Genomic DNA, 21,607 nt, shown 5'->3' on the forward strand with positions numbered 1-21,607 from the left:
GGCGGCAGAAGTGGTTGCAAAATCAGTCATTAGTGGTACCAATGACCATCGCAAGTGCAAGACAGCCCGAAATTTCTCTGGCAGTGCAGTCCAGTGATTCTCAGCGGTCCAGTGATGGAGCTGAAGACGAGTTTTGTGATGAAATTTTTGGATGAAGAAGGAGATTGAGTTCTAGATGAAGTGTTTTTGCTAGAATATTTGTTACAAGGAAACCTCGAATGGCCGAGTTTTGTGCCTCTTACTGAATTTAGACTGGCTGGGCTCCTGATTTTCCAAGCACCGACCGACCGATAAAAACCGATAAAAATGCTCCTTACATTATTCCCCCCCCCCCCCCCCCCGGGCTCTTCTATGTGTGGTTGACAAAACATTATACCTACCATTTTACACAAGAAAGTCACTTAACTCTCTCCCTCTCAAGCAAGATAACACCGTTCGGAAACAGTGAGGATTTCTGTACTGACATAAACTTCTTCCTGAGCTTCTTTTCTTTTACTTATGTATTATTTACACGTCAGGTTCCGTAGGACCAAATTGAGGAGCAGGTCTCTAAGGTCATGGAACTTGTTAGTACATGAAATTACAATATAAAAATAATAGCAGATAAAAATAATTTTTTTTTTGAACCCGAAAAAAGTCAAGTCGTAAGGTTAAGTAAACGTAATCAACAATACAGCAAGAATCAGTTTAATTTTCAAGGAACTCCTCGACCGAATAGAAGATGTGACCCATGAGGAAACTCTTCAGCATGTGGATTACTGCTAAGATTTTTGACTTCTTGGGGTAGTTCATTGAAAATGATTGCAACAGTATACTGCACACCTACCTGTACAAAAGCAAGTCCAATTAAACGCAGGATTGATTTCTGCCGAGTTTTAACTGAGTGAAAGTTGCTTATTTTTGGGTTCAAATGGTTCAAAAGGCTCTACGCACTATGGGACTAAACATCTGAGGTCATCGGTCCCCTAGAACTTAGAACTACTTAAACCTAACTAACCTAAGGACATCACACACATCCATGCCCGAGCCAGGATTCGAACCTGCGACCGTTTCAGTCGCGCTGTTCCATATTGAAGCGCCTAGTAACAGTCGACCACCGCTCATTTTTGGGAACAACCTAATATTGTTAACAAGAAATGACAGTAAAGAATGTATATATTGAGAGGCCAATGTCAAAATACCCAGACTCGTGAACAGGGGTAGACAAGAGGTTCGTGAACTTACCATTGATTGCCCGAACCGCCCTTTTCTGAGCCAAAAATATCCTTTTAGAATGGGAGAGTTACCCCAAAATACATCATACGACTTAAGCGAACAAAAATAAGCAAAGTAAACCAGTTTTCGTATCAACCGATCACTCACTTCCGATAACATTCGAATAGTTGTGGAAATGGCAGCATTAAGTCTTTGAACAAAATCCTGACACTGTACAGCACAAGCAGCTCGTAGTCTAATTGCGTGCTTATGGAACATCGTCTGAGTTATATGACTGGATTTGTGATTTCCTGTCAGAGAGGTCACAGTTCGTAGTAATTGATGGAAAGTCTTCGAGTAAAACAGAAGTGATTTCTGGTATTCTCCAAGGTAGTGTTATAGGCCCTATGCTGTTCCTTATCGATGTAAACGATTTGGGAGACAATCTGAGCAGCCGTCTTCGGTTGTGTGCAGATGACGCTGTCGTTTCTCGACTAATAAAGCCATCAGAAGATCAAAACAAACTGCCAGACGATTTAGAAAAGATATCTGAATGGGGCGAAAATTGGCAGTTGACCCTAAATAACGAAAAGTGTTAGGTCATCCACATGAGTGCTAAGAGTAATTCGTTTAACTTCGGTTACACGATAAATCAGTCTAATCTAAAAGCCGTAAATTAAACTAAATACATAGGTATTACAATTACGAACAACTTAAATACGAAGGAAGACATAGAAAATGTTGTGGGGAAGGCTAATCAAAGACTGCGTTTTGTTAGTAGGACACTTAGAAAGTGTAACAGGTCTACTAAGGACACTGCCTACACTACGCTTATCCGTCCTCTTTTAGAATACTGCTGCGCGGTGTGGGATCCTTACCAGATAGGACTGACGGAGTACATCGAAAAAGTTCAAACAAGGGCAGCACGTTTTGTATTATCGCGAAACATGGGAGTGTCACAGAAATGATACAGGATTTGGGCTGGACATCATTAAAAGAAAGGCGTTTTTCGTTGCGACGGAATCTTCTCGCGAATTTCCAGTCACCAACTTTCTTCTCCGAATGCGAAAATATTTTGTTGACACCCGCCTACATAGGGAGAAACGATCGCCACGATAAAATAAGGGAAATCAGAGCTCGTGCGAAAAGATACAGGTGTTCGTTCTTACCGCGCGCTATACGAGATTGGAATAATAGAGAATTGTGAAGCTGGTTCGATGAACCCTCTGTCAGGCACTTAAATGTGATTTGCAGAGTATCCATGTAGATGTAGATGTAGTGAAGTACAGCAAAAGCAAAAAATCCGAGAACTGTAAATTCTAATTATATAATACGAAGAAAGAATTATTTTTGTCATTTCTCATCTGACTCTCTGTCTCTTCGTCCCCTTTTTCATAGGAACGGGTAGACATATCAGGTTGAAATTTATATCATATAGTAAGGTCTAGCGTCCCTCGGTGGTACACTAAAGATTGGTTTCCAAGTCAATGTAATCGAAAGTAACAGCCATTTATATATCATATTTTGAACCTTCCAGACTCATTCATCAAAACTTATAGGGTACTCCCGTTCATGTGTTATGACGACTTTTGGCAAAACTTATGGTTTCACAGTACAAGTAAAGGGACAAATCTGAAAACTGCTAATTTGTGATTATATCACACCAAAAATAGTTCCTTTTGTCATTTGTATCCGGCGTCAAATTTGAAATTACAAAAATGAGTAGTTTTCTGCATTCAGACTGACTTGGTCGCAATGTTAAAAGTTAAACATCGTACAAGGAATGAATCTTACTGCTTGTATGATGCGTTTCGGAATCCGTCCATCAGATATCCATGAGCGATCTTGCATGTAGATATGGCGCTTCGACTTATATATGGAACGAGCATTTGCAGACTAGTCATTCCGTTCCTGACGTTTGACTTTTACGATTCCGACCCAGTCAGCCCGAATGGAGAATAATGATTATTATAACAATGATCGCCTGTCTCCTGCATGACTATCTGTCACGTTTATATTACTTATAGAAATTAAAATATTCTCGAAAATCTTGGAGTCCTTGGGACCGATATCTTGCCAGTGCCAGTGTCGATAACAGGTAAAAATGGTCGCGATTCTCGATTTCTGGAATGGAAGAACTGTTCATATACATAATTCATTTTATACGGAACCCTCAGTGGACGAGTCCCACTCGCACCTGACCAATATTTATTTATATACATAATTGTTTACCTTTGTTACGAAAAATCTCTGCAAGTTCTTGAACGATTTACTTCAGATTTTTTCATGACGCTCTGATGAACATTCGGATTTACACGTAAAATTCTGAAGTAATTCATCGAGAACTTCTGAGGATTTTGTTAACAATAAATCTTCTTTATATACATTTATATAGTATATATATTAAAAATCTCTAACCTATGTCCATCTGCGTATTTTTTGGAGCATCATTTAACTTCTTGAGGTTTTCTGTAATAATGTTGAACCAACAGTTTTGTATATAGTAGCGTAGAATAGATGTATATATTTATATATGAAACACGTTTTACGAAACTTGTAGCCTAAGCCAATCAGAACGTTTATTAGGGTACTGTGTAAAAACCTGAAGTAAATTACTCAAGAAGTTTCAGAGATTTTTGCTAACAACATTTTCCATTTATGTATTATGTATATTTATATACTATATATAACAAAAATGTATAGCCTATGTGCATTCGAACGTTTAATATAGCTTTTCACATGAAAAGGAAAAACTGATGAACTTTCGCCTAATTACAGAAACGTACTGCTTTTATAAAGTGCCAGAAAAAATAACAATAAATTTGAATGGAATATCTGTAAGTCCCAACATTATTTCTGAAGCCAGTAATCAACTGATATAGCTATCTATGGACGCGTAGCAATTGTTTTGAAAGCAGCTGATGAAACACTGTTAACATCAGGTAGGTTTTTGGATTTAACAAAAGCACTCGACGTGGTACACCATAGAGCTCTCCCAAACAAGCCAGTATGCTGGAACATTAGGAGGCAACCAAATGAATGAATTCAGTCATATGCCACCAGTCACAAACAAGAACTAAACCTCAGGCAGGTAGAAGTATTATCACTAATGGCTTCTGAATGTTTGTCACTACAGTGCTGAACCATCTATGAGCTACCTCAAGGGTCAGTGATAGGAACAGTTTTTTCCTAATTTTATATCAGTTATCTTGGCATGTATGTAGGTTCTTATAACACTTCTGCTTGTTGTAGCCACAAAATTATTATTAAAAGTAGCGTAAAAGAAGATATCCAGCATGTACTAACCTCTCATGCAAGCATGCATAGTAAAAGATCAACTACAAAACACCTCATAACAAACAACAGGAAAATAGTACAACAAATCTCCACATCTGTGAAAATAACATCTCGCAATATCCTGATGTCATCTTTAATATCCATCCCCTCGTAAATAAACAGACAATGAAGTTTCTTGATATTTGAATAAAAAAATTGAATGCAATAAAGAATCGATTATTTCCAATTTTAAGGGCCCTAAAAGAATGCATAAATAAACATTCATTAACAAGTGCTTACTGAGCATATTTTAATGACACTTGAAATATGGCCTCAAATTATGGGGCACTCTCCCAGCAGTTAAGGACCCTCAGAATCCCAAAGTGCTATTTAGGTTATTACAGGGAGCAGAGCTATACAGTCATTAAACCATTGTTTAAAACACTGCAAGTGCTGTCATTACCACACATTACATAGTGGCATTTCATACTCATTGGCTCGATTAATTACCTCACACAGTGTGTTTATATGGTCAATTGTACTGAAACCACTGCAGAATCCAGCTTGTTCTATGGGCTGTGCATTTTCCACTACCATTTTAAAGCGATTTATCAGGACTTTACTGAACACTTTATATATAACACAAAGTAAGCTAATGGGGCGGTAGTTCTTCAGATCGTGAATACTTCCCTTCTTATGTAGTAAGATTATGTTTGCTTTGTTCCAGCAGGTTGGGAAGCTCCCGTTCTCTATACACGAAGTAAAGATTTTAGCCAGATGTTTATCTGTTTCCTCCCCTGTAAGCTTCAGTATGTCAGTTGTCAGACCATCATTACCCCCTGCTTTGCCATTCAGCATCTCGTTCACAGCTTTACTTATTTCTTTGGGGAGGATTTTTGGGGCTTCATCATCATCTGTGTAAGGTTTTCCTAGTGGTTCGTGTGTTCTTTTATATAATTTACTACAGAAATTCTTCACATGCTTTAGAATTTCTTCCTTTTCCGTTATGCGCCCATTATCTCCGTCAATTGCTATGATTTCGTTTTTACCAATCATAAGCTTCTGTTTAGCTTTCTTGCAGCTCCTTTCATTCTCTAGTGCTGTTTAGCTTTCTTGCAGCTCCTTTCATTCTCTAATGCTAATTTGATGGTGTTTTCATTGTATTTTGTATGGCGGCTTTCATATTCTTCCTTATACACTTACACAGTTCTGAATATTCTATCTTGTCACAAGAAGTTTTGATTTTCATCTCTCGGATTTTTGTGAGTGAAGCTTTGGGTTTCGCCCTTAATTTTCCTGGTTGTTTAGCAATTGTTGTTATTCCACCTATTTGTTTTGCGGTTTCCATTACCGTTTCAGCTAGATTTTCTTCTGTTGACTCATCTAATCTCACTCGAAGGGCATACTGAAAATCCTTTTGCCTTTCGTTCAATTTATTCATACCTATAATTTCTTTCTTCTGTGATCAGGTCTATGGTCACTACCAGTATTAAATTTATTTAAAACCGATACATCATTGATTATTTTGGTGTGATTTGAGATGATAAAGTCTATTTCATTGTGGGTCTCATGATTTGGGCTTCTCCTTGTCCCTTTCCTATTACGGTGTTTCTTAAAAAAGGAGTTCATGATGAATAATTTATTTTCTTCCGCAAATTGGACTAGCCTTTCACCCCCTTCCGTTTCTGTCATCGATTCCATGGCAGCCTACTGAGACATCACCCTGGTTTTTTATACGAACCTTGGCGTTTAAGTCCCTAATTACTAATTTCAAGTGGCAGTCTCGTCCTTTGTTATGTGCATTTTTTACTTCTTCGTAAAATGCTTCTACTTCATCATCCGGATAGCTTGCTGTAGGAGTGTATACTTGGACTATTTGTAGTTCGTAACTTTTTGATATTTTAATAACAAGACTTGCTACTCTACCTGATGTTCCTTCTATTATTGATACTTTGTCTTCTACATCTTTATTTATTAGGTAACCACACCCTTTGTTCTACCATCTCCAAAGTGATACAGAAGTTTTCCTGACTTCAGAGTTACACACTGTTCTCCTTTACGACGTACTTCACTCAGACCAACTACAGTCCATTTTATTTTCTTCAATTCTTCTTCAATATCGCTTAGTCTGTATTCACCCACAAGTTACCTGCAGTTATATGTGCAAATGTACAGAGATCTGGCGTTTTCCTATTTAATGGTTTCCTGTATGTGTGATGCTAAAGCAATCCCCTCCCATAGATCCAATGTTGGGGGACTTATTCGGAACCTTTTGTATGAGCGGTACTCATCATAAAGGTTCGCTTCAGAACGGATTGGCAATATTATTTCGAGGCGGCCCCTAACCTGTGGTACAGACGCCCTTGGCTGGCCGCCCCTCTGGAGTACAGACCTTATCGGTAGTTTTGGTCCACCACGGGTATTTGATTTCCCTGGCACCACCCATATCTGGGAGGCTTCCCCCTATCCGCCACCTGGGGGGACTAGCAACCACGCAAAACAAGTGCAGGAAAATTCCAGGCTACACTATAGGTCTATCTACTAGCATAATCTTTATCTGGGATTCACTTTCGTTAGTTGCACCATTTCTGAACAGAGTGCAAATTTCTTCTCAGAGCAAATTAGGTTTTCGGTTCATTTCTTCGACCATAAGTATGTTACATATCAACGTCATGATATCCAAGGTACTTAGAACATAATACAAACTTTAGCCAACAGATCGCACACGGCGTTGGATGTTACATGCAACTTGTAGTTGCTGTTTGATGTTTCCAACTGTTAGTTACAGCTGACGTGGTGGTAATTAGCAAGAACGCCTGCAAGCGGTATACATCGAACGCGCGTCTGTTGCGGAACAGATGTCGATTCAGTTTGCAGCAGTCGGAACTACTACGACAAAAGTCGTTCGATGTGTATTTCGGACAGTCACTCTCTCGATGTATATCTTGGAAATTTACCGAAATGGTTAATGCTCATTTCATAACAATTCCCGCAAAGGAGACTTTATTTTGACGTCATACATACACTAATCTTTGTTCCATAGATCACGAATACGATACTTCGTAGTGACATGTAATGTGTAACTTTAAAATAAGTTTTCTTTACACCAAATAATATATATTTATTACAGTTACTACTTCATTTCTAAGAATTCATCTATTGAGTAGAAGGAGTTGCCGTTCAGAAATTCTTATAATTTGCTTTTAAATGTTGTTGGCTCTCTGTCAGACTTTTAATACTATTTAGCAAATGACCAAAGATTTTTGTGGCACCATAATTCACCTCTTTCTATGCCAAAGTGAGATTTAATCCAGAATAGTGAAGATCATCCTTTCTTCTAGTGTTGTAGCTATGCACTGCGCTGTTGTTTTTGAATTTGGATGGGTGATTAATGACAAATTTCATAAGTCAATATATGTATTGCGAAGGTACAATGAATATCCCCAGTTCCTTAAATAAATGTCTGCAAAGTGATCTTGGATGGGATCCAGCTATTATTCTGATTACAAGCGTTTGTGCAATGAATCCTTTCTCTCTCAATGACGAATTGCCCAAATATGATGCCATATTAAAGCAGTGAATGAACATGAGTATAGTAGACTAATTTACTGATAAGTTTATCACTAAAATTTACAACAATCCTAATCGCAAAAGTAGCTGAACCTAACCGTTTCAACAGATCATCGCGGTGATTCTTCCAATTCAATTTCTCATCAATTTTAAGTACTCTGCCTTAGGAACAGACTTCTGCTCATAGTCTATATTTATCAATGGTGTTATGCCATTTACTATGCAGAATTGTACAAACTGTGTTTTCTCAAAATTTAGTGGGAGTGCATTTGCAGAGAACCACTTAATAATTTAATGAAGGACATTATTTCCAATTTCCTTAGCTGATTCTTGGTTGTTGGTTGTCGTTACTATTACTATACTTGTATCATCACCAAAAAAACTAGCTTTGCATCTTCATGAATATAGAGAGGAAACTCGTTAATATATATTAATAACAATAAGGGACCCAAGACTGAACCCTTTGGGACACCGTTCTTGATACCTCCCCAGTTAGAGGACTCTGCTGGCAGCATCTATCTGTACTGTTAATTTCAGCCTTCTGCATTCTTCCAGTTAAGTATGAATTAAACCATTTGTGCACTGCCCCACACATACCACAATACTGAAGCTTATCTAGAAGATATCGATGACCGCATGATCTGCTATCGACTTTCGTTAGCATTCTATACGTGCCTCCCACAGGATTTTATGTGCGCTTATTGGGGACTTCCAAAACACATCATTCTTGGACTGAATTATTATAATTATTGCTGCAGTAAAATCTAACGTGGTGATGTGTAGACGGTGAATGCTCTATTAGGCGTCTGACGCGAACATCCGGCTGGATTCCCGAATATCCAAGATGTCAACAGATCGCCGGGAAAGCATGAAGAATTACACATCATTATTATCATTAAATGTCACTGAATAACGCATCAACGATACAAGCCTTCAATATAGAATATGATAACAAAGACAGGAGTTAAAACATCGCACATTTAAGTAGTAACGACAGTCCGCCACTTACCTTTACTGAAGGAATTTTGTTACTTTATGAAGACAGAAAACGACGAAATCCTATTCATGTCTTCACTTCCAAATTATTATTTTATTTTCAAGATATGCACGTACACAACCAAGGCACTGAAGCCTGGCCGATGAAGTCACTTTTGGTGTGAGAAAGGACCGGATGTAAGGGGATATAAAATAAATAAAGAAATGAAACTCTTTTCTTTCTGGAGTCGAAAGTTGTCAGTTCGCATCCTGTTTCATGCAGTTTTTTTAATGTTCCGTTGTTAACAGGTTCTGTTCTTTCTTATAAATGTAATACAAGTATATTCTGTAGTATTGGATTTTATTTACATTCAGTCTGATTTGAGAACGAAAGATGAAATAAATTCTTAATGATTTCAGAATATGTGATTAGGCATGAACCAAAGAGGACAGCTTCAATACCTGCGACTGAAACGAGCAACAATACAATTCATATTTTACATTCGCGCCAATATTTGGCTCTATATCCGAATACGTGCTGCCTTTCGAGTGTGTGGTTAGGCACGAACCTAAGAGGACAGGCTTAATTGCTGCAACTGAAACAAGCGGCAACAAAATTCATGTTTGCTTTTTCACAAAGATTCGGCTCTCCATTTACGAATATGTGGCGATTTCCAAGTAAGTTGAACCTAAGAGTACGGTCTTAAATGCTGTGACTCAAACGGGTTGCAATAAAATTTGTATTTTTCCTTCTCACAAATATTTGTCTCCTTTTTCAGAATATGCAGTGACTTCCATGTGTTGTTAGGCAGGAAACTAAGAGGACAACTGAAATTGCTGCGAGTGAATAGAGGAGCAATAATATTCATAATCTCCCTTGTCACAACCTCGATAGCCGATCATGTTCGGATATAAAGAGCCAAATATTTACGCAGAGGCAGATTATGAATTTTATTGCAGCTCCTTTTAGACGCAGCATTCAAAGCTGTAGGCTTACTCTTAGGTAACTGCCTAACCACAGACTTGGAAATTAAAATAGTCATTTCATCCTTCATTCTCATGTCAGGCGGAATGTAAATAACACCAAATTCAGCAGAACATAATTGTATCATATTCATAAGAAAATCCCAGAATATGTTAACAACGGTAACATTAAAAAAAGAAACGAATGTGGTGGGATGTGAACCTACTTTAGCACTTAATCAAGTGATGTTTGTCTCTTGTCTTGGTTACCACATTATTTCATGAAGCTTATATATTTGATAATTGATTAATGATAATGGTGACGTATTTGTGATAAATTTACATGCTCCGATACTTCGAAACGGCATGCTGCAAATTATGAAACAAGTGAGTTTCATGCTTTAGTTGTAAATTATTGCCGGCCGCGGTGGTCTCGCGGTTCTAGGCGCGCAGTCCGGGACCGTGCGACTGCTACGGTCGCAGGTTCGAATCCTGCCTCGGGCATGGGTGTGTGTGATGTCCTTAGGTTAGTTAGGTTTAAGTAGTTCTAAGTTCTAGGGGACTAATGACCACAGCAGTTGAGTCCCATAGTGCTCAGAGCCATTTGAACCATTTTTTTTTTTTGTAAATTATTGACGACTGTAACTCATTCCTGAGAGAATACTCTTATATGAAGGAATTGTTGTTGTTGTGGTTGTTATGGACTTCAGTCCAGAGACTGGTCTGATGCAGCTCTCCATGCAACTCTAACCTGTGCAAGCTTCGTCATCTCCAACCTAACCACTGCAACCTACATCTTTCTGATTTGATCTGCTTATTACATTCATCTCTTGGTCTTCCTCTACGATTTTTACCCTCCACGCTGCCCTCCAGTACTAAATTGGTGATCCCTTGATGCCTCAGAACATGTCCTACCAACCGATCCCTTCTTCTAGTCAAGTTGTGCCACAAACTCCTGTTCTCCCCTATTCTACTTAGTACCTCCTCATTAGTTACGTGTTCTGTAGCATCACATTTCGAAAGCTTCTATTCTCTATTTATCGTCTATGTGTCACTTCCATACATAAAACATTGCTCTAAGCACTATGGGACTTAACATCTGAGGTCAACAGCCCCCCTAGAACTTGATGATGATGAGTCCCATACTCGTAGGGGAGCGACGCGGGAGACCCACGCCGCCTTACTAGGCAGGTGTAGAGGTGGTTTGCCATTGCCTTTCCCCGACCGTGATGGGGATGAATGATGATGATAAAGACGACACAACACCACCCAGTCATTTCGAGGCAGGAAAAATCCCTGAGCCCACCAGGAATCGAACCCGGGACCCCATTCTCGGGAAGCGAGAACGCTACCGCGTGACCACGAGCTGCGGATCCCTCCCTAGAACTTAGAACTACTTAAACCTAACTAACCTAAGGACATCACACACATCCATGCCCGAGGCAGGATTCGAAACTGCGACCGTAGCGGTCGCGCGATTCTAGACTGTAGCGCCTAGAACCGCTCGGTCACTACGGCCGGCACTTCCATACATCGATACACTCCATACAAATACTTTCAGAAGAGAATTCCTGACACTTAAACCTATAATCGATGTTAACAAACATCTCTTCTTCGGAAACGCTTCCCTTGCCATTGCAGGTCTACATTTTATATCCTCTCTACTTCGACCATAATCGGTTATTTTGCTCCCAAATAGCAAAACTCATCTGCTACTTTAAATGTCTCATTTCCTAACCTTATTCTCTCAGCATCACCTTCTTTAATGTGACTACATTCCATTGTCCTCGTTTTGCTTTTCATGATGTTCATCTTATATCCTCCTTTCAATACACTGTCCTTTCCATTCAGCTGCTCTTCCAAGTCCTTTGCTGTCTCTGACATAATTACAATGTCATCGGCAAACCTAAAAGTTTTTATTGCTTCTCCATGTATTTTAATTCCTACTCCAAATTTTTCTTTTCTTCCCTTTACTGCTTGCTCAGTATATACATTGAATAACATTGGAGATGGGCAACAACCCTGTCTCACTCCCTTCCCAGCCACTGCTTCCCTTTCATTCCTGTCGGCTCTTATATCTGTACAAATTGTACATTTCCTTTCACTCCTTATATTTGACCCCTGTCACATTCAGAATTTGAAAGAAAGTATTCCAGCCAACACTGTCAGAAGCTTTCTCTAAGTCTACAAATGGTAGGAACGTAGATTTGCCTTTCCTTATCTGTTTTCTAAGAGAATTCGTAGGGTCAGTATTGCCTCGCACGTTACAACATTTCTATGGAATCAAAACTGATCTTCCCCAAGGTCGGCTTCTACCAGTTTTTCCATTCGTCTGTAAGGAATTCGTGTTAGTAATTCGCAGCTGTGGCTTATTAAACTGACAGTTCAAAATTTTCACATCTGCCATCACCTGATGTCTTTGGAATGGGAATTATTATATTCTTCTTGAAGTCTGGGGGTATTTCACATGTCTCATAGATATTACTCACCAGATGGTAGAGTTTTGTCATGGCTGGTTCTCCTAAAGCTACCAGTAATTCTAATGGGATGTTGTCTACTCCCGGAGCCTTGCTTCGACTTAGATCTTTCAGTGCTCTGTTAAACATTACACGCAATATCATATCTCGGATTTCATCTTCATCTACATCCTCTTCCGTTTCCATAATATTGCCCTCAAATACATAGCTTTTGTATAGACCCTCTTTATACTCCTTCCACCTTTCTGCTTTCTGTTCTTTGCTTAGAACTGGTTTTCTGTCTGCGCTCTTGATATTGGTACAGGTGGTTGTCTTCTTTCCAAAGGTCTCTTTAATTGTCCAGTAGGCAGTATCTGTCGTACTCATAGTGATGTGTGCCTCTACGTCCTTATATGTGTCCTCTAGCCATCCCTGCTTAGCCATTTTGCACTTCCTCTCGATCTCATTTTTGAGACGTTTGTATTCCTTTTTGCCTGCTTCATTTACTGCCTTTTTATATTTTCTCCGTTCATCAATTAAATTCAACATCTCTTTTGTTACCCAAGGATTTCTACTAGCCCTCGTCCTTTTACCTACTTAACCCCCTGCTGCCTTCACTATTTCATCTCTCAAAGTTACCCATTCTTTTCCTGTATTTCTTCCTCCCGTTTTTGTCAATCGTTCCCTAATGCTCCCCCTGAAACTCTGTACAACCCCTGGTTTTATCAGTTTATCCAGATCCCATCTCCTTAAGTTCCTACCTTTTTGCAGTTTCTTCACTTTTAATCTACAGTACATAACCAATAAACTGTGGCCAGAGTCCATACCTGCCCGTGGAAACGTCCTATAGTTTAAAACCTGGTTCCTAAATCCCATCTTACCATTAAGTAATCTACGTGAAACCTTCCAGTGTTTCCAGGTCTTTTCGACGTACACAGTCGTCTTTTATGATTCTTAAACCAAGTGTTAGATATGGTTAAGTTACACACTGTGCAAAATTCTACCAGGCTGCTTCCTCTTTCATTCCTTACTCCTAGTCCATATTCACCTACTACTTTTCCTTCTTTTCTTTTGCATACTACTGAATTCCAGTCCCCCATGACTATTAAATTTTCGTCTCCCTTCACCCCTATCTGAATAATTTTTTTTTATTTCATCATTCATTTTACCAGTCTCTTCATCATCTGCAGAACTTGTTGGCATATACCTACTTCTACTACTGTGGTAGGCGTGGGCTTCGTGTCTGTCTTGGCTACAACCGTTCACCATGCTGTTCTTTGTAGGTTACCCGCCTTCCCATTTTCTTATTCATGATTAAACCCACTCCCGCATTACCCCTATTTGATTTTGTATTTATAGCGCTGTATTCACCTGACCAAAAGTCTTGTTCCTCCTGCCACCGAACTTCACTAATTCCCACTATATAAAACTTTAATCTATCAATTTCCCTTTTCAAATTTTCTAACCTACCTTCCCGATTGAGAGATCTGACATTCAACGCTCAGATCCACAAAACGTCAGTTTTGTTTCTCCTGATAACGACGTCCTCTTGAGTAGTCCCCGCCCGGAGATGAAGGCATTAACCATCGATAAATCGTTGTGTAACATTGTATTACAGCAATAGTTATTGATGAATCGAATCATTCCAACACCAACTTTATAAGGAAAAAATCTTCGGAACGCTTGCATTAAGCCTTGTGAGAGGCCTGTATCGAACGCTAACAGAAGCCGACAGCTGATCATATCATGCGATCATCGGTGCTGCATGTGGTGTCATAAATGACGTCACGTTTGCTGGAACTTTTGTGAAACTAACAGTACCCGACCGAAATCGCAGCCAGATTCCGTAAAGTTTTTATTGTGATACTGTGTCTTCTCAATCGCTTTGATTGGTATCACATAAGCGATTTCTTGTCCTCCCCTATCGTCTTATGACTTGAGTACAGATGTTTGTGATGTGACGCTCCTTTCGTTAATGAAAGTATACTATATTGTATCAGTGTAGTGTGATTATTCATCGTCGTCATCGCTTGTACACTGTAACACCGACAATTATTATTTTTTCTATTCAAATTATCTATGGCTCTTATTACATTTGCTTTTCTGGATTTACTGTACGTCAAACTGTCTGTAATCAGTTTCATTCGACGACACGCACAATACTTGGGCAATATTGTTTTGTCTTTTACAGCGACGGCAATAGTCGACGCAAACTTCTCTGACTTATTCAGACATCGAACACTGTTTATTCCTTATTCCATGGTGCAGCGCTAGCGAGCATGGTATTGGCGTTTCCTTTACGAGTAGGCAGAAAGCCGTGGAATTACTGCCACTGGCGGAGTACCTTGTCTTCAGGGAGGAAGAAATATTTACAGCAGTTTAAGTAACTGAAATTGGCTGGAAGTGAACGCGGGAACTATAACCTTGACGTTAAATGGTTGCTTTGCATCTTGTTAAAATGCCTCCTAGCCCGGTGAGTTCACCTTCAGCAAGTTTTCTATATAAATTACAAAATGCACAGTTTGAAAACAAAACTTTTAATGTTCATTGTTACAATAAAATTCTTGCATTCGAGAAGCAAGACTTTGTAATTAGCGAGGAAATCAATACTACATCCCTAGAATTTACAATCTTTGATTCTTGAGTACGATTAATCGTGCAATATCCTTCACAGTGTGCTTAGTTTCATTACTTAATAGACAGAAGACATCAGCTCTTCCCTCAGTTCTAAGTACAGCGTTACACCGACATCTCAGTAGGATGAGCTGAGTAACTGTAGCCATTAACCTTCAAAACTAATGTTGTCTCCGAAATTCCATTCCGTTAGTATGTTTGTTCATTTGGGGCTTGTTTGAGTTGGCAAGTGCGTTTTTATGAGCGAGGTTTTATATGATTAATGGAAGAGGCATTTCGCTACTTACCAGTCAAAATTCGTAGAATTTTTAGATCTGACATACAGCACAAACCATCCGTAGTGGCAGCACGGAAATCGCTCTCTGAAAACATGTGAAACGAATACTGTTTAGCCCCAGAAGAAAGAGGACTGAGTGAATATTTGTCATGAATTTTGGTACCTGGTTGCTTAATAGACCATATAACTATTCCCTGGAACTGACATAGGGAAGGGAAGGGACAGCTCAGTAATTTCTCGGTGAATGGCGAAATAGTTTTGAGACTTCACGACAAATGGTTCTCAGTACACTTGCTACTAGTCAGTATTTATTCCATCAATTATGAAAACGACGCATCGAATTGCCGTTTTCGATATGTAGTATGTGATTCGGTGTGTTTGAAAACTTGCATCCCAGAACTAAATTCTGTAAGAAGTACACACAGTTTCTTGTAGCCCAAGCGACTGATAGTAATCCAGCTAATATTTTTCAGATTACTTTGATATCCAAACGGTAAGCATATTCAACTGCATATGTAAAGTACACATTACCTTGTTTTAATATGAATATTGATTCAGCGTCTAAAACTACATCTACACGTGATTAAATCCAAGGTACTCAACGAATTGTGAAGTAGAGCTACAGAATATTTGCAGCAAAATTTAGTTACAGTCCTATAATGCGGTACAGAAGGAAAATTAAAAATCTACAACAGAAATAAGAAAGATTGTGATAATACTGTTGGATAAAAACAAATATAATCAAATGCATACGCCCCGAAGTGAAGGGATAAGTTGCTGACTTTCAAAAAAACTTATTGCCTTCATAACGTTTTCTTAACTTACAGAGCACATCTGGCCACTTTAATTGAATTAGTTCATCACTTTCATACTTTCTATTTTTTAATGTTGATTGGAAAAACTAAAACAACAAAATGTATTTTAGAAACCCCATTTTTGGCTTAGTTACGTGGCCTAGGCCTGTAACCGATTTGATGCACTTGAGAAGTGTTCCAAAACCATCCTCAAAATGGCATGTGACCCTGTGTTATACCCACTAAAGTTAAAAAAAAACATTAAATTTTTGGAGAGAAACTCTTTTCGACCCTAAAATTTTTTCCCTCTCTTCCAGTGCATAAAATAGGATTTTCTTTTTGGACTTACATTTGGGCTAATAGATATCGTGCAGATAGCTGTGTTCTATAACTGCATTAGCTCCGCCGTGTAAATCTGAAGGTAGAATTCGAAAGCCATCACGGTTCTTCTTGAGATTCCGTTGTGCGGCAGTGGTTGGGGGTGTTCTTCAGGAACTTAATGACAAATGAGAGAAACGTATGCTGCTGCCATGCAATGACAAATGACAGGAACGTATGCTGCTGCCATGCATACTTTGTACTGGAATCCGTGCTTCAGGGTACTGGAGGGATCGCTTTTCGCAAATTCGAAAAAGGGCTATACGAGGAAATAAGAATGCCCATACCATTAGGGGGGGTGAGGCTACACCTATGGGTTTGGAATATTTTTAATATTTTAGAAGACGAATGGCGACTTACTAGTAGCCATAAAAGAGTTTCGGTTTCGACCTGTTAAAAATCTGCGTAATAATTGACTTTTAAATCTTTTCTTGAAAGAACAATACCTGACTACACTACATTGTTTCCTTTCCCTGAGAGCTGGGGGTGAGGGGCCGCCACCCGCGTTGCCCCAGCGTATGGGCGCCCTTGCGAGGAAAAGACAGGTAAGATACATGACATATTTCATCACTGTTCTGAAAAGTTTTGCTTATATCTTGTTTGCTGCATAGCACCGAAACAACCAACTCGTCAAAGAATTTACGTAGTTTTACATGATCGGCATGCAAATCTAAAACATCCCAAGACAATCTGTCATTGCTAAAGTCTCAGTATTGCATTTCGCACTCAGTGGTCTTATATCGGCAGCGTAGTAGAGTTGCCCGTAACCATTTCTAGAATTTCTTGAGAATTCTGTAATAAATAAAAAGTCCGCACCCAGGTTGCAGGAGGGGGCAAGTGCCCTGTCTTGCGCCCCCCCCCCCCCCCTCTCCACACCTGCTCTCGGACCCTAAGGACGCTTCCCACCTTATGTGCTGATCTGCATTAACAGTAAGAATTTTTTCTAATTGAATCGTTAGCCCAACGTTGTACTCAACATTTTCTTTCAAAATAAGTTGGAGCGGTACTAGTGTCATATCCGACGCCCTGCATCTGCTGGATTATGTTGCTTCCGCCTCACATTATATTTAGGACCATTGTCGAAACGCAAAAATTCCTTGTTGCGTCGAACTACGTTGTAAGTGAAGGCGTCATGGGAGACGGTTTAGACTGTTGTAACGAGCGGAGTGCAAAGGCGCTTGAATAACGGTCGAAGAACAACAATTGCAAGGCCCTGCGCTAGTGCATGCCCTTATGCATCGAGGAGAAATGACTCTGTTCATGGTAAATTAGAACTGACGGGGTGAGTGGAGCAGCGTTGTAATCGCTACATGTAATTGAAAAACGTTTCTCATACTTACTGTAGCCAAATAATTCTCTATCAATATTTGGATCCCGCTTCAGCTACTGCCGGGTCTGGGTGCTGACGGGTCCTCTCCATTTGGCTCGGTCCTCCCACCACTTTTCTTCCTCCACTTGCTGCCAGGTCACACCTCTCCTTTCCACAGATATTCTCTCTCCCGTTTTCCACCGTGTTCTAGGGCGCCCTCTAGGTCTTTTTCCGTCCAACTTTAGTTCTTCCACAATTTTGTGGAGTCTCTGCCCACATATCCTCTTAACATGCCCGTACGATCTTAATCTCTCTTTTTCAATTTCTTCTCTCATACTTTCTAGTTCAAGGTCCTTTCTGATATCTACGTTCCTTACTCTGTCCATTCTTTTTTTTTTTCCTTATCTACTCTGAGAAATTTCATTTCCCCAGCTTGCAGTCTGCTCCAGTCCCTTCCTGCCATTGTCCATGTTTATCCTCCATAGATGACAATAGGGGAGTAATAACTCTTATACACAAGGAGTTTTGCTTTTTCTGAAACTTCCTTATTCCAAACCAGGTGTTTTATTGTTTCGTAGAAATTACCTTCCTTCTGTAACCTCCTATTAATTTCGCCAAAATATGGTATAAGTTAAATATTACAACAGTTTTAATTTAATAGCGTAACACTTTGTCGGAACTGGACTGTTTTTAAATATAGTTCCCATATTTCATATGGTTTTCATTCCGATGTAAATCTGTGTATTGCAGGTTTTGTGAGACGTGTTCAGCATTAGGGACGGACTTAAGTTCATCTCCAGGAATGAATTTTCCACTGTCAGTTTTCATGCGAAAATTTTCCCGCTAATGATATATTGCAGCTCTTTTTGTGATTTTACACACTTGATTTGAACTACCAGACACAGTTTTTAACTTTACGGTGCTATGAGATGAGTAATTTGAAGAGACGGACACCAGAAGTGTGTCTCAGTGGAGTACTAACTACTCTTTTAATGGGTAGCTAGCAAAACCGTTCACTGACTTTTGGGAGGGGGAAGGGGGCAAGCAATAAATTACCAAAACAAAATTTTGTACATGGCTGCACGTTCAGAAACCGTGAATAGTTACCATTGAAAGAGAACAACCCTCGGTCACTATTTTTAACGAATTAACCGGGTTTCAACGCTGCTGGGAGTGTCTTCTACTGAATTTAAATCAAAGAATGGTATATAACATGGTTCCAGAATTATGACTTAAAACGTATGATACAGAGTCTAAGAACGGAATCATCGTGAAAGACTGACTACTTATATGTCATTATAAAATAATAAATATCCCAAAAAGGGCATTAGTCACAAAGATATTTAAGATAAAGAAAACTGTGATGGCGAGCCACTAAGGGCTGCTCGTTACTTGCGTGGTGCAGGTTGCAAAACGAACTGAGGTGCCCGCGTTAACAAATGCGGCCAGGTGAACATTGCACTGCAACGAGCGCGCCTTCTAGTTACCGAAGATACAATTAGGCTACTTCACATGGAAATATAGGCAGAAATTATTATAAATAAACAGTATTTGTGTTTGTTTGATAGTAGCATACAACATAACATTTTGTCTATATTAAAGCTTATAACAGTAAGATAAAATATGAAAACATCATTATGAAAATGTAGATAGGACTGAAGGAAAACTTGTAGAAAGCAATATTGACGTGAAATACAGCCCAAAAACATTTGATAATTAAAAAACATAGGACTACCTTAGAAGGAAAAGAACATTTCGGTAACCTGCACAAGGAGACCCGAAGTCAGATATCGAGTAACGACTTTATACCGTCGAAACATTTTTTGTTACGTAGCTGTAGCTGTTCGTTAAGGATGAGGCTATTCTTTCGAGCAAAATGCTTTAAAATCTCTATTTCTTCTTCAATATATAGTCTACGCCCTTTCTTTTCGATGTGCAAAATGTTTCTATCGCCGATGGCTTTAGGTGAATGGCCTGTAATTAGAAGATGGTCGGCAAAAGACGAATTTTGGGGGCTAGTGCCATTTTTTTCTTAGCAAGTGTTCTTTATATCTGGTAGTGGTGGCACGTCCAGTTCGTCCTATATAGTAAGAGGAGCAAGTATCGCAGACAATTTTGTAAACACCAGAATTTTCTAAAGGGGAACGAATAGAATGTAAACTATGAATGAAGGATTTTATCAAATTGTTATTAGTAGAAAAAAAGCAACGTTGCAATCGTATTTCTTTCAGAGAAAACCATACCTCACATAAGTAAGTTGTTGCAAAAAGTATCAAAACCCGTAGACACTAGTGACTTACTAGCTAATACTCATGCTTCGCCAAGCTCCAAAACTGAAGCAGTAACGAGGAAATTAATTTCAGTTTCAAAGCGGAATCTTAAGAAAAATCAGTGAATCGCTCTTGTCCTTCAGTGGTAAGTGTTGATGGAACTTAAGTCTCAGGATCCGTCCTCTCAGTTTTACTTCCATCAGTACCTCATCTCACTCTGCTGAGATTTTTTTCTGACAGTAGGAGCCTGGCAGAATGACGGTCGCATTACATTGAAGGCATACATTAAATGAAAAGAGTTTTTCAAAGATATTACAAAGATGCGCCAGCGTCAAAATAAAGTCGCTGTCTATGAATTATTAGGAACTTAATTTTTCTGTTGAACAAGGTACGAGTAAAGTTCATTCCCGTGTTTAAGACATCCAGAATACTATAAAAAATTAGGGAAATGGGCTCTGCCTCTACCTCAGTGCATGTCTGTTGAAAACATCTCGACTTAAGCGGCCAACTTTTAATAATGTTTACCACTTCGACCACTGATTGAAGATCCTCATGAAGGATAGGGCTTATGCTTTCTAATGCCAGTGCTTCTCGGTGAATAAAAAAATGGGTCCAAATAGCAAGAGCAGGCTCTTTACAGATGAGAACTTGTAATCCACTAACAGCCAGTCGTTCTACGACCTCGTTCCACATCGACATCTATACTCTGCAAACCGTAGTGAAGTGAATGGTAGAAGGTACATCTCATTGTGCCAACTATTAGGGTTTCTTCCCGATCCATTCACGTATGGAGCACGGGAAGAAAGATTGAATGACTCTCTGCGTGCTGTAATTATTCCAACTTCGTCCTCGCGAGCGATACGCAGGACGTTGTAGTACTTTCGCAGAATCATCATTTAAAGCCGGTTCTTGAAACTTTATTACTAGACGTTCTTGGGATAGTTTACGTCTATCTTCAAGAGTTATTTTCTTCAGCATCTCTGTAGCACTTTCCCAAGAGTTAAACAAATCTGGAACCGTTCGTGTGACCTGTATGTGTTCAGTATCCCCTGTTAGACCTACCTGATACGGACATCACACACTTCAGCAGTATTATGGAATGAGTCGGAGACATGATTTGTGAGCAATCTTCTTTGTAGACTGATTGTACTTCCCCAGTATTCTACAAATATATCGAAGTCTACCACCCACTTGAACCACTACCGAACCTGTGTGATCATTCTATTTTATATCCCTAAAATGTGTTACATCCAGGTATTTGTATGAGTTGAGCGTTTCCAACTGTGACTCATTGACGTTACAACCATATGATACTACGTTTTTACGTTTTGTGAAGTGCATTATCCTTTTATTTCTGAACAGTTAACGCAAGTTGGCCAGTCATTATACTACTCCGGAATCTTATGAAGATCTGACTGAATATGCAGCCTCTTTGACACAGAAATTTTTCTAGCATCTGTAAACATTCTGAAGTTACCACTAACATAATCCACATGAATGCTAAGGGTTCC

Source organism: Schistocerca gregaria, chromosome 1 (genome assembly GCF_023897955.1).
Source record: "Schistocerca gregaria isolate iqSchGreg1 chromosome 1, iqSchGreg1.2, whole genome shotgun sequence".
Lineage (NCBI taxonomy): Eukaryota > Metazoa > Arthropoda > Insecta > Orthoptera > Acrididae > Schistocerca > Schistocerca gregaria.